This window comes from Fundulus heteroclitus, chromosome 6 (assembly GCF_011125445.2).
Source record: "Fundulus heteroclitus isolate FHET01 chromosome 6, MU-UCD_Fhet_4.1, whole genome shotgun sequence".
Lineage (NCBI taxonomy): Eukaryota > Metazoa > Chordata > Actinopteri > Cyprinodontiformes > Fundulidae > Fundulus > Fundulus heteroclitus.
Window position 1 is genome coordinate 23578870 of NC_046366.1, and position 12963 is coordinate 23591832.

At 40.6% G+C, this 12963-nt stretch overlaps 1 protein-coding gene across 1 annotated transcript in view; it reads left to right on the forward strand.

Moving 5' to 3' along the window:
• The first annotated feature begins 963 nt into the window (after nt 1–963).
• Nucleotides 964–12963, forward strand: part of yes1 (YES proto-oncogene 1, Src family tyrosine kinase) — a 40441-nt gene continuing 28441 nt past the window's right edge. The window contains exon 1 of the mRNA XM_012855912.3: nt 964–1392. The gene's annotated coding sequence lies outside the window, so the exon portion shown is untranslated. The remainder of the gene's footprint in view (nt 1393–12963) is intronic.

The window sequence follows — 12963 nt, forward strand, 5'->3', positions numbered from 1 at the left end:
TTACCTTATATTAAAATCAAAGAATACAAGCTGCTGCAACAGATGCAGATAGGATGATAATGGAAAACAAAAGTGAATGTATGGTTTAATTTCAGCATCAGCAAACAAGCTTAAATCGGAGGCAACCGGACTTTCATTCAGAATTCTTTCTGAAGACGTTTCGACACCTATCCAGCAGTCTTTGTCAATTCTGGTGGCTTTGTCAGTCCGGTTGCCTACAATTTAAGCCTGTTTCCTGTTGCAATGACCCGGATAACTGAGAACTTGCACAGGCAGTATCAGCATCACAAAGGATTGAAATATTGCAACCTTCGCTCAGTCTTTTAAGCATAAAAAAAAAAACCCTGCAAGGATAAATCTTTATGATCCTGAAGTTTGATGATTGCTTTAGGAGGTAGTAAGGAGGCTGGCATATAGGAGGTAGTAAGGAGGCTGGAATATAATCCCTAAACATATGTTTATTTTTAATGCAGATGGGAAAACACAATCATATCAGAAGAGAAATTATGCTTTTCATCAATTAACATTTTATTATTGCTAGGTGGAAACTATGTTGTTACAGTTGCTCAGTTTAGGTGTACATATGAAATAAAGGGAAAAAATAAACTATAGCATAAAATTAGAACTGAATAAAAAATGAGTCTGAATTGCAAAAAAATAAGGAGCTCCAATCAAATTCAAATCTGTCACGTTTTCTATTTAGCTGGATATTAGTTGGATATTTTGTATTTAATTTTTCACCGTAAAACGCGTAATTTAACTATACCACTGGGACTAAAGACTAATGCTAAAGAATCTTGGCTTAGCATGACTGCAGCCACCGAACAGCCTCATCAGTTATTGCACATTTAATTTAGTTTAAACTGTGGCGACATTTCTCACGTGCAGCAAAAAGTTAGCCTCTAAACCGTCAAATGTGGATGTTCCGAGTCTAATCTCTGTCCGTGAACGCAGCATGATTCCTTCTTTGGCCTCATCGCCTCCTCTGTACTAGTCCCGCTGCTATTGTTGTGTCTTTTCTGACTGGGCGACCCTCATCTGCTATCCGCCGGTGATTCCACGCACCCAGCCTCGCGTGTTCGCCGCCACGCTAAAGCATTGTTTGCGACGTAGCTCCGTGTCCTGTCCGTAAAGGGATAACAAGAAAGGAAAAGAAAAGGATCCCAGCGACGGACTTATTAGGAGCTGGCGAAGTAGTTAATCGGCATGGGACAGACGGAAGACTGAGATTGCCCCGTTGAGAGCGCTCGTGTCGGCTGCTTCCTTCTGTTCGGATTCTTCCACGAGAAAATAACGCGTTGATTGGGGGGTGAACAGAAGGAGTGGATTGGGAAAAAAACGATCACAGGACGCATGTAGCCGACGTACGACGCTGTAAAGGTTGGTTTTAAGGTAAGAAACGGCTGTCCTTTAAAGACGCGCGCGGGAGGGAGTCACGTCCTGTGGCGACGCCGGGGCCTCGCGCTCCGTCTGCGCTCGGCTGGAAGTTGGGGAGGGGGGGGAAGCGACAGGAGAGTTACAATGTCACAAAGGCCGGTGTCGGTTCGTTCAGTCCTGCTCCACAACTCGAGTTCTGTCGGGATGGTTTGTAACAATATTCTCAGGAGGTCCGCAACAATTTAATGTGGGCGTTTATTTTCAGTTTTTTAAATCAATGAACTGTAGATGAAGCAAGACAGAACACCTTTAAAGTTGCTTTTCAGGTGTGAAAAAAAATGCTGATTTGCTTTGCTAAATGACGAGTTAGCCATCTCCTCCTCGCTTTTTTTTTTTTTTTTGCCTCACCCATTTTGCCCCCCCCCCCACACACACACACACACACACACCCACACACACACACCCAGTCAGCTGCTGCAGGCCTCAGCTGTTGGAGGCCTTTAAAACAATACCTATGGGAGTTTCCAAAACTTCTCCTTTATGGGTTTTTGCCGAAGTTTTAGCTTAGTTCTGGCATGCTTTTATTGTGAAGGTGCCCCGCAGATGGGACGATTTGTGTGCATATAAGTGCAATATTGCAACGGATTGCTTTTACCATCCATTAGGTCAGATGTTCTCATTTTTTTGTTAATGGGCTGCACTTCCCTTGGCGTTTATGCTCACGCCTCAGGCAGGTTTTTAGTGATCAAGGCGCTTTGGGGAAAATAAGAAAAGCGTGAAGGGAAAAAAAAAAAGTGGGTTAATCTCAACTGATATGATCACGGTCATATTGAGCAGTGACATCCTAACATCATGTGTTCCGGATATTGTGCAGCCGTAGCTGTTGTTGCAGCTTTTGCCCTCACCGCATGTGTGTCTGTTCGGTATACTCCAGTGGCCCAGTAATCCTCCTCCACGGTAATCCCTCTCTGTCAGTACAGCCCCAGTTGGCCGGACAGTTGTGTCTCCTTCACCGCACACACACACACACACACACACACACACACACACACACACACACACACACACACACACACACACAGGCCCTCGCACACAGCTGGAAGCGAGAGGACTGTTGGTGGAGGAGTGAGGAGCAGGAACAGGTGGCGTTGGCAGGGGTTCAGGGACTTTGGAGCTAACTGGAGCAGCGAAGGATCCTCAGATAGGCTACTCCTTGTGGCACTAATGAGGCTCTAAATCATCATTTACAGTTTTGATGATGAGAAGCGTCCACTTTTTTTCCGTGCCAGGAATGAAGAAAAGCCTAAACCGTGACCTGACCATCCTCACCTGCAAAAGGAGAATTGTCAGGATTCCCTGTGTGCATCAGCAGCTTTCCGTTCCTGCAGCTTAAAGATGGCCCGCTCTTCTATTTTTTTTGTCTTTCCTCAGCCTAGCTCCAGCCTTTTGACAGGCACAGCAGGTGGCCTCAAAAAGCATGAATGGATTCGGAAGGAAGTCCTCCCAGCCGTCCGGGTTCCCCTCCCGCTGGCCGGTCCCCTCCAATCACTGTGATTGGCATGGTTGGCAGCACCAGAATGAAGATGAGAACGGGCCATGGCACGTAGAATAATCTGGGTCAATTATTGAGAGCTGATTTCAGCTGAAATAGCTTTGGTTGTAGTTTTTTTATGTTTTTTAACTGAAAACAAAACAAAACTCTTTATCTTATTACAGAAGCTCACCTGTTTTTTTTTTTGTTTTTTTTTTAAAGGCTGCCGTGACTGAGCAAATGCCAAAATGGCCTGCCCCATGCCTGAAGTTCTTCACTTGAATCGTGATGTTCGTATGAAAAAGAGCATAAAGAAAGCGACTTTCTTACCAAAGCCTGTTAAGACTGTCTTTTTTTTTGTATATCCACACAATATCATTTCATTTTCTGCCCACATAGCTTCCAGCTGCTAGTTAGACAGCCGCACATTTGGTCGTTGCGAACAGAAATTGTGTTTTTTATTTGCATGCATTCCGCTTTAATCCAAGTTTGGTCCGTTTGAGAAGGTGCAAACGCGCAGTTGAACTCTGACGGGATCAAAAAATGCGAGTCCGGGTCCGCCTCAAAACCGGTTGAAGTGACCTCTGTAGCGGTGGCGATACATATTTGAATGCCAAGCAGACCAGGAAGCGGACTGCAGCGCAGGGCAGTCGCTCATAATCACTCGTAATTATGAGAAAAGATCTCGTAATTACGAGTTAGTGGGAAAGGTGCCGTTAACTGGTCACTGCCAAAAGATACCTGTACATTGTTGACATACTAATATTGTTATTAGCAGGAAGTTCTGTGGAATAATCCTTTGTTGTTGCGTGCCATAACCAGTGGCTTCTTAATTAAAGGCATATAGTTTTAAAACATTTTGGGTCAAATGTTTTCTATTTTGTTGGTCTTGAAAAAAGTTTTTAGTCTATTCCCAGCAGCAAAGACAAAAAAAAAACAACAACAACCCAAAAACAATTAAACTCCTCCTCTATGTAGTCAAGTTTATTGACTCTTTGTGCCCAAATCTGTGTTTGATTAAAACAGTTTTTGTTTATAGGGGCAATTATGTGTTCTAATAAAATGAAAACAAACAAAAAGACATGGGTAGTAAAAAGAAAAAATACTTGACTTGTACCTAACATGTTCCCTTTAAGACTGTAGAAGTTTGTTGTTGTGAATGTCGGCAATAAGTGTCCATCTCCATCGACTCCATTCGCTGCAGTCAAAACCGCACAAAATGATAACGACTGCTGCAAATGGCCTCCAGGGCACACGCTGGACTTGGTTTTAAGTTAAAACATATGCTTTTATTTATTTAATTTATTTATTTTTAGAATGGCACAGGCTACGTTCAGACGTAAATCCAATTTAGAATCTGTGGCGAGACTTCATAAATCGATGATCACAGAAAAATCCTGTTCAATGAAACTAAGATTGGGTTTTTAGCGTAGAATTTTTTAAGTTTTGGAATATATGCTATTGGCAATCTCTGTACGATTTGATTGGATTCACTATATTCATTGTTGCAAATCTGATGTTTGTCTTGTAAAGGCTCTTGAGATGACATTTGTTGTGAACTTTTGCTATATAAATAAACTGAAATGAATCACGTAGCAAAAAAGAAAATTTTAAGATTTCAGTCTTTGAATAGATTGAGACGTGGAGAGAGAGAGAAACGAGGCGGAGATACTCCTCAACTTTTAGCCCCTTTCAGCAAAATCAGTGGGCATGAACAACTCTAGCTCTAAAGCGCTCTGCAGTTCGATCATCCACGTGAAATCGATTCCAACACTCGAAGAACCTCAGCAATGATAGATGTGATAAAGCATTAAACAAATAGTCAACTCTGCTGGCTTTTAATGGTGTAAGTATGCAGGCTTTGTAATTGGACATGCGGGCAGATGTGCAGAAAAGCGGCTGCTTTGACCCAGAACAAAGTCCATGGTCACGAATTTACCCAGCAGCGACTGGTTGCTTGTATTTATAGATGCTTCATTCTGAGATTTTCTGGACTCGGCACTGAGGCTAGATAAACTCTGAAGGTCAGACTCATCTGAAGTGAATATCTGAGCCCTCGTGAGCTGCCATCAGGGAAATAATTACAAAATGTCAGAGGTGTGGCGCGTGTGTGCAAACGGCTTGTTATGCCTGTTCAGAGCAGGCATCAGCTGATTAAATTGCAATGACATCCTTTCAGTCTAATTTACTGAGTGTTTTTCACTTTTAAATCAAGCTGTTCTGAAAGTTGTTGCACTACAAAGTAAACTCTTAAAAACACGAGGCGATCGTGTCCGGGTGCAAGTACTGGATTTCAAAGTGGCTTCCTGGGTCTGCAGAAAAAACCTCCGTTTAATAGGATGGTCAAAAACAGCAGCTGTGTTGGAATACAGCGTTGCAACGTTTTATTTCTTTGCCAGAAGGAGAAACTATATCATCCTTAATTTGGGGAAAATGAATGTCTCAGATGATGCAGAGTGATGATGTTTGCATCCCCTAAAGTGGCTTTTGTATCCCAGATTAATCAGAAGTGACAGCTGAGATTACAGAAGGGGGGGGGGGGGAGAGTTGTCAAATGACCTCTGCAGAGTTTATTATTATCCGATTATTCACTCTCTAGTTTGGGTTTGCATGGTTTTTCCCGCAAGCGTGCGGCGATGTTCGGCCTGCATCTGCTCTCTGGTCTCAAAACGGGTTTGTGAGGCTGCTTGTTGATATTTTTGCATGCTATGATGGTGTCCGGCTAACCGTTTTGAAGGATGCACGCAGAAGGAAACCTTTTTAAATGCATTTCCCTTTCAGATTTCAGACGGGTGGCAGCTAGAGAAAAGCTTCTCGCCTGTAGTGCTGCGGTATTGTTGTCCGGCCCTGTGGGAAGCAGCAGCCTGTGTCTCCTTAATCTGACACGGCATCACAGGCTGTCTGGCACAAAGCTCCACACGCCTTTGGACGGGCTCCGGCTCCAGCATTTAGTTGACCAAATAACGGGCTCTTTTGTGTATTCTTGTATGCCTGAGAGTGAGAGGTACTACCCCCCCCCCCCCTCCCAGGAATATGTATTTTTTTATGGAGTTTTCAGATTTGTTTACTTGCATCTAGGCATGCAACAAGGTTTTCACGTTATAACTTGAGTAAAAATGCCACTGCCACACAGTAGTCACTCAAAAATGTAAACAAAACCATATCAAATAAGCCTTTTTATTTCAAATGGAAAAGCAGTGATATAATAGCAACATACTGTGTATTCCTTTGGATTTAAGGCAAAATACAGAACCAAACAAAAAAAAAAACATTTCTTTATAGAGTTTATTGTGTAGAACATTATCCCTCTTTGATGTTCCTCTGCGATAACCCAGTATCTCTGCCTCATTTACCACTTATATAATCATTATTCTCGATTTTGGTGCTGTTAATTTTTACCGTACATGTTATCACGTTGTATAGACCAGGGATTGTCAGCTCCTGTCCTCGAGGGCTGATGTTCTGCAAAGTTTATGTCTCTGCTTCAACACACCAACCTGAGTCAAACAATAGGTCGTTGGCAGGACTGGAGCTAATTAAGCCATTTGATTCAGGTGTGTTGGATCAGGGACACATCTAAAGGATCCAGCACACCGGGCCTCGAGGACTGGAGCTGACTATCTCTGGTATATACTGTATACCAAACCCACCTACCTCATGTACATAACACCGTATAGTAACACTCATTTATTCCAGCATCACACTGTGGACATGTGCGTTTGTGTGTGTAGGAGCACCTGTACACCACTTCCAGCTCCGACACGTACATAATAATAACAACAATGGAAATAGTATGTGCTCCTGCGTCCTTTGCACTCTGCTCATTGCACCATTGCATTAATGTCTCAATTTGCCCGCTTGTGGATAGTCGGGCTGTGCATTAAAATTGACGCAAGATTAATATTGATGTTTTTAAAACGATTTAATATCGATATTATGGCTTTCAATATCGACATACCTCCCAACCCGTAGGGGGCGTTATTATAGCGTGTCTTTACTGTTTGTACCCTTCGTCCCTAAAACTTAAATGCATTGAACCAAATGCACTTTATTTTCCTGTTAATATATCGGTGTTCAATAAATTGAACATAAATATAATATTTGGCTGGTTTTGTTGATTGACTGACTTTGAGCATTGATTTGAAAGTAATAAATATCAATATTGGAGTCAAATCAAATCAAGCTGAGCTATATCGAGAATCGTGTCGAATCGACTCATCCTAGATGATACCCAGCCCTAGTTTATAGTGTGTTCCTATGTTTTGCGGATTGTGTTTGATTTTTATTGGTGCGTCATTGTGTTGTTGTGTAAAGTAAGCACACCGTGAGTGTTGTACAATCCAGAGTGAAATTCCTTGAATGTCTACAGATACCTGGGGAAATAAAACTGATTCTGATAAAGTAATGCAGTACAGCAAGCGGATCTGAGCCGGTTAGTTAAATAGGCTATAAACCTCTTTCAGGAAATTCAACTGATGATTTATTATTATTTTCTTCAATCTTTTATCTAACCAGTAGGGGCACCATTGAGGTTAATAATCTCTTTTCAAGGGAGACCTGGAAAAAAAAAGGATGGTTTCATCAGTAGTAGTTATGTCAGGAAGAGAACTAGACCGTAAGTGTCACATGCTTTAGAAAGCGAGCCAAATGAACTGATCTAGTGCTTCCTCTGGTCATACGACCCACCCAAAGCATTTTTACACTAGAGAAACATTTGGCCAGTTGGAGCTACAATGCTCATACATTCACACGCTGAGACAGATCGGGATGCAACTTGTCAATCAATCAATGCGACCGGGAAAAGAAGCTGGAATCAAACCCACAACTATGGTCGCAGATGACTTCTCTTCACACTGAGCTATTTTATGTATAATTAATTTCTCCTAAATCTCACATGTGGGATATGTTCAGCTTGAGGCAGCTCATAGGGAACATGTTTTTGCGAGAATAGGGAGGAAACTGTTTTGCGAGGGATGCCCATCTGTTCAGGTAGCTAGCCTGCAGTGGGTCGTCTAACACATGCAAGATCACATTTTTTTTTTTTTTTTATGACAAGCTTTTTTCCCCCTCCAAATAGCTAAATATATATTTGTAGTAAGCAAGGGCAAAGTGTAGCAGACTTTATTATCCCAGCTAATGGTTAGTGTGCAGCAACACATGGGTGTGGAGTAGAACTGGGCGATAAATCCATTTATTTCATTCATTTGAATTTACAATTTTTTTTTTATTTAATTTTTGGAAAATCAGGATTTTATTTTGCCAGTGCACTCGTTGGAGTTTTATGAAGAGAATAGCATGCAAAGCTGAATATATGTTTAGGAAAGTCTAATGTCAAAATATTAATGTCAGAATATTAATGTCAAAATATATAATGTCATTTACTTTTTTTAAGTTAGTTTGAAGTTACACCTGTAAAATGAAACCGGTTCTTAGCTCATTGTGTAATACCACTAGCAGCAAACATTATATTAAACGTTATATGTTAATTTTTTACAATGGCAGGGCCGTCATCTTGTTTTACAAGCATGTTGCACAGCTTGTGTTTAGCTGCGCTTTGAATTCAGATCAACTCCCAGACGAAATGCTTGAAATTAAAGCACGTTTTTAAAATACTTTCTTTAATTAATTTAATATCGCCCAACCCTAGTGTGGAGTCGTTTTACATTACCTAGCTCCATTCTGTCAGAGAGAAACCACAGTCATGCTCTCTGGCCTCTAAGAAAATATTGAATATTGGTGTGAGGGGAAACTTTAGCAGTTTTGAAACCATGAAACCTCTGTATTCCCTGGCACTTCCGCTGTGCCTTCTTGCATTTATATAACTGGAAAATTCTATTTTATTTGATACTTCTTATTGTTGCCCATATTTTTTCTGAAGAAAAAGTCCTGATGGTGTAATGAATACAACATATCTTTAGAGTTTTAAAGAAGCCGATACAAGTAAACATCCAGCTTATGGGGCTGCATCCCCCATATGAGCCCCAGGCACAACAATGGCACATGTCTTTCAGTTTATCTCATTGGATGTAGGAAATCCAAACATCACAGCGAGGACACGGTAATTGTTTTGTTGATTTGATGAAAGCTGATTTCAAGATAAGACGAGATAAAAATATTCCTTTATTGTCCCACAATGGGGAAATTCAGGTGTGACAGTGGCAAAGACTCAGCAGACAATTAATAGTAATGAAAAAAGAGGAACAAGCTAGTCTAATCGGTTGGAGTCGAGCAACAAGATCTTTTGATTTGTTTTTGTTTCTTATTTTTTTTTTGTCACAAACATTTCAGACGCTAAAATATGGTTCCACTTGCAGGGCTTCCCCCACTGCATTATTACGTCCCCCACCGCCAGCGTTCAATTTAATTATTATTATTAAAGAGTCCGAGGATGTTATATAATATGGTGATCAAAATAATGAATACGTTGATATAATTGATACTAAAAAAAACCTAACTTGTTCAAAGATACAAATTTGCGTCAAAATCTATATAAACCGACCGGTTCACGTTCTCGCACTTCTTCTGGCAGCGGCACGCCTGTCCCAAATAAGCAGCTGCTGCTGGAAGTCTTGGAGTTTGCTAACATCTGGAGAACAATGGAATGATCCTGAAGAAGGCCTCAAGCTGAAACGCGTTGGCCTGCCTTTCGGCTTGTGGCTGCGCCTTATGCTTCCAGTGTTGCTGAAGTTTTTATCTTATCGACATGTGGAGAACAGCCAAAAGAAAACATGCAACCCTCTTTATGGACAAGATGAACAGAGAAGACGTTCGGAGAAACTTTCCCAGGCAGACTGACTTGACAAGAAAAAAATGAAACGTTGAGCATTGCTACATCTGAACCTCGACAAGTAACATTGCGAAAAACAAAAAAACTAAACAAAAAAAAAAAAAAACAGTAAGATGATCATGCCTCAGAATTTAGTCTTACAAGATGGAAGATACAGGCTTCTTCTTTTATCAGTTTTATCTACTCTTTATTGTACACAAAAAGAAACTACCTTTTAGTGATTTCCCCATAGGAGCAACACAAACAAACAAAAAACAACTGCCTACACAAAAACACTTGACAGACAGTATCCTTACACTGAAAGTCAAAGCTCCACTTCTACAGAAAAATACTCCTATTAACTATCTGACACAACCAGATATCTCAACAGTTTACTAATGCACAGTTGTAGCATAGTACGTAGGCTGTTTTAAACATCTTTTAATATTTTATGCATGCTCAGTTTTCCCCACATAACCTTCTAAGCCTGATCGTAGGTCATGCTAGGGCGGCCCACTGTGTTTAAAACCCACGGGGGGCCGCCATGGCACAACTTACAAACAACAACAACCAAAACTGAACATGCGTGTCGTGCTGTTAGCTTAGCAGACAGAGCACTTTTTGTACATCTATTTCTTGAGAACAGGAATCCAGACAATGTGGGAAGTTCAAAAAGATGTATGCTGTGGGTTTGATTAGATATGAACTTCTTCAAAACAGTCTCTTGTGATCCTTGGCACGACGTTCCCTCGCCTAGTCACTGAATTGTGTCCAAGTTTTGTCTGTTGACTGAAAGCTGTTAAACCGGTTTCGCGATCCACAAATATCCACCTGATGTGGGCTTGTTCGGGCTTAATATTGGTTTATCAATCTCAGAATGAATCAGCACTGCACAAACAAGTTTAGATTCACTTTAAAGATGAGTGATTCATTTCAGAGTCACCAGCGAGCAAGGATTTTTACCACCCAGAAAAGGTTAGTTGAAACTCAGAAGTTACAAAACACATCTTTAAATTTCAAATAGCTGGGTTGAGATGGACAGAAGAGGCGGCTGTCCTACTGCCAGTCCCTTCCGAACGGAGCATAAATTGTGTAGCTGACGTGTTTTTAGTTCAAGAGATGAGCAAAATTCTGTCTGATTATTTGACTAAATATTTTTTTTATGTTCAGACCTAGATTAGCTGTGGTTACTGATTTGATCCAAGTAATTTAGGATTTTGAACTGGCTTTTACTGATCTCCAGTCTGATGGAATACTTGACTTATCAATGCCACACAATTGCCTAGAAGCTTTGTGGTTTCTAAAAGCAAAATATTGCACAGACCATTTCATTAGTATTGTGGTCTACGTTGATATTATGGTTGTTTCCCTCTTATTTCCTTCACCAGATACTTCCATAGTATCGTTTTAACAAACGTCAATGTTTTATCCAGTCAGGCTTTCTACTGGACGGCTTTAACCCGCTGCTCTGGCCAACATATGGCTAGGTGATAAATGATGCTTAGTTTCTGAGAACACGGCCCCATAACAAGTGAGCATAGCTTTGTCATCAGATTATATGAATATATCTGAAAATCTTAGGCAAAATCCGGCCTAGCACCTGCTGATAATGTTTCCGCGCTCTACAGTTCAATGAACTAGTCTTTCGCTAGCGTGTTGACTCCTTGTTTTGATATGACTCATCGGTATCTAGGCCCTTAGCAAATTTCAGTGGTTTTTCAGTTAATTTTCAGTTAAAACCTGCGGAACATGACGTCCTGCTTTATTAGCTCCGACTAACAAATACACAGGGAGATATGGCAGTGGCCAATATCGTGTCTTTCCCTGTGAATATTGGTGGTTGGGTTTGACTCCACCCCCTACCGCAGCAGAGCTTCACAGCGCGAAGGGGGAGCTCAGACCAACAGCGTCCCAGTCATTGGGTTGTCAGGGATGGACAATAATTTAATATCAATATATATTGTGATATAACTATTCAATAACAATGAAGATGTTTCAATATACATTACAGTCTATGATTACAGCATTTGTCACAGACTAACTTTCTGGGTTTTACGTAGTTTTATGTGTTTTATAATATTTCTAAAATATTTTATTGGAGGAGTTTTCTAAACATGGCAGAGTAATTGTCATAAGTTTGTACAGGCATCTGTTGTGAGCATTGTTGGCAGTCTTTCTAAGGCTTGTATTTTATTTATATCGATTATGTCGTAATTATATCATGTCAACCGAAATTAAGAAATATGTCGTGATATTATTTTTGGCCATATCGTACAGGCCTATTTCCAAACAAAATAAGAAAGAAAGGCTTGATGGCTACTTCTGTCCAAAGCTACGTTAAATGTTGTTTTGATTAATTGGATTTGTAGATAAAACTTTAAATGATTCCTGTTGGTCATCCATGCCGAGCAGGAAAGTGTCTAGCTATATTTGTTGATCTGCGTCTATTAGCCCCAGCCTGCTTTTGATTTTCCAGACTGAGCTAAGGTCTTATTCGTTTGGTACTCTCCTCTCGGTTTTTGCTGTTTTTCTTTCAGCTCAGCTGTCAGTTTGTTGTCACATCAGCTTTGGGGTGTGGCAGGCATTTGGAAGAAATGCTGGATCTGACACACAGGACATGATGGGGTCAGAAGTGATGGCCGTGTGTGTGTGTGTGTGGGGGGGGGGGGGGGGGTATTTTTGTGCAGATGTAAAGAAACTGACTTATTTTAGAAGGTGCAGAAACTCAAAAGCTAGGATGAACATTTACAATCCACCATGAAATAATGTAAATGTAGTTTAAAAATGTATAGGGATCTTTGAATAAATCAGGAAATGTATTCTTGATAGTGCCATTGTATGTAAATTAAAGGTAAATATATTGCAAATATATTTTTCTTGTAATTATTAATAACACACAGTAAAAATTTAACTAATAAAACTTAAATAAGAATCATTAAAGAGCCCTGCCGGGAGAATGACATAATTGAAAGCATTAGAGAGCTGCTGAAATAATGAAAGAAAAACGGTAAATTCTTAAAGCCAAACCTATTCCTGGTTTTTTTCTGCTTGTGTTAATTTATCTGGGTCATTCGTTGTAATTAATCTTGATCTCCTTCCTCCTTTGTTTCTGTTCCCTCTGTGTCTCCTTATTGTCAATGCTGTTTATTTATTCGAAGAAAGCCAACACTCGAGCTCCTACAAATAGATCCATGGATTGATTCTGGGGCCCCATCAGGTCTCCCACTGGTGCAGCTGTTCAGAGGCCGTGCCCTTCCTTCTGTTGGCTCTAAAGGAAAAAGGATTGATC